Source organism: Monopterus albus, unplaced genomic scaffold (assembly GCF_001952655.1).
Source record: "Monopterus albus unplaced genomic scaffold, M_albus_1.0 scaffold1757.1, whole genome shotgun sequence".
Lineage (NCBI taxonomy): Eukaryota > Metazoa > Chordata > Actinopteri > Synbranchiformes > Synbranchidae > Monopterus > Monopterus albus.
Genome location: NW_018129632.1, coordinates 979 through 2,870, shown reverse-complemented (window position 1 = coordinate 2,870; position 1,892 = coordinate 979). Strand labels below are relative to the sequence as shown.

The following is a 1,892-nucleotide window of genomic DNA, read 5'->3' as shown; positions in this document are numbered from 1 at the left end:
GTCATCTCTGGCATTCTCACGAGTGAACTTGACGTTGTCATCCACAGAGTTGATATGCTTGGTGAAAGCCTCTACTTCCTGGGTCCTGATTTTAACTCATGTGTAATCCACGTAGCGTAGTGAAGCAAGACAGGGCTTTCTCCTCAGTTTCTTCCATGTACAGGTTGGCAACTATAGGAGACACCGGGGAGCTCATCACACAGCTGTGTTGCTGCCTATAGAAGTGCCCCCTAAACTGGAAATAGGTAGTGTTTAAACTGAGTTCCAGCAGAGTGCATACATCGTCTGGGGTGAGGTTAGTCCTGTTGTTGGACTGCTGACTCTGGTCCACTGGAGTTGGCCCTCCTATTGTTGTTAGTCCTCCCAACACACTATAACATTGTGTGTATGTGTTTCTTATCTCAGGAATGTACTTTAGTTTTTACTTTAGTTTTAGGGAGGCATCCGAGGTGCAGCTATGGGTCATGAGAAGAGAGCTGTGTGTTATGGGAGAGAACTTAGGCTAGTAAATGATTGATTTCAGCTGCAGAATGAGACAATGTGGAAGGGGAGGGGGATTATAGCATAAAACACAGACTTTCAGGTACTTTCAGATCAGATCATCTTTGCTGCTGCTTGTTGGACTTTCCTTGCGAAGTCCTGGGAGTTTATTACGTGGTACTGTGTGTTTCCCACCAAAGGAGCCAGGATGGTGGCCATGTGCTTGGCTATGTTGTAAGTCACAGAGTTGATGCTGGTGACAATGGGTCTGAGTGGGGCTCCTTCCTTGTGTGTTTTGGGTAGGCCATAAATGCAAGGGATGGCCTTCCCGGGGTATAGCCAGAAGTATAGTCGCCGGTCAATAACTCCCTCCTTTTCCAGCTTCTGTAAACAGTCTATAACCTTCTTCTTATAGCCACTGGTGGGGTACCTCTTCAGTGCTTCATAGGTAGTAGTGTCACCGAGGACGTCGGAAACTCTGGTCTGATAGTCAGCTGAGTTTAGGACTACTGTACACCTGCCTTTGTCTGCTGGAAGGATTATGATGGTTTCGTCCTTCTCTAGTGCAGCTAAAGCATTCCTTTCCTCGGGGGTAAGGTTCGGGGGTGGGAGTTTGGCACTGGCCAAAGCGGCTGTGACCTTTGTCCTCAGTTCTTCCACCTCTGTCTCAGCCAGCTTGTTGTTCCTAATGGCTGGCCCTCGTGCAGTCTACCACAGGGATTTATTTGGGTGTGATCGCAAAATTCAGTCCCTTGGCTAATACCTCTTTTTCTGTGTCCATGAGTTCTCTGTCAGAGATTTTTGACCCATTTGTCATTGTGCAACGGTTGTGGGTTGTGCTCCTCCTTTCTCCTCCAACCAAGGACATCTGAGGCTGGCTGTCCATTCTGTAGTCTCTGGAATTTAACCATTTGGCGAGCCTTGCTCTTGTTATGTTGGGTAAGTTGTGCCTTTTCCATGAAACTTGAGATCTCCTGAAAGATTTCTCTGGTAACCTTAGTGGAGAGTCTCCTTCTTAGTAGTTCTGTTTGGCCCATCAGGTTGTCTATAGTGAAGTGTATTTGTCGAGTCCTTTCACTTAAAAGTTGTGCTTGCGCTCTTTTCAGGATGTTCCCAAGCCCTCTATCCTTTTACAGGAGAGCCCAGCCTCAAACTTTTGGGGAAGACATCCTGTTGGCGGCATCTTAGGTTGAAACAAAGGTGGTTTCTGTAGTCAGGCAGTTTCCTGACTGTTTTCTGCTACTCGCGTACCAGTTGAAGGGTGTCAGTCCCAAAATGAGTAGCAACATGTCTGTGCAGAATTTTTCCCAGTTTTCAACGCCATACTCTAAGTATGGTAAAATCAATGAAGAATACAAAATGCGTAGTGCTTTCCCGTCCAAAATATATCTAACCCTTGCCAATATCGATAT

General features: G+C 46.5%; 1 pseudogene; it reads right to left on the bottom strand.

The window, feature by feature from the left end:
- Positions 1-6: 6 nt before the first annotated feature.
- LOC109953873 (uncharacterized) lies at positions 7-1,391 on the bottom strand (annotated as a pseudogene).
- Positions 1,392-1,892: the final 501 nt, after the last annotated feature.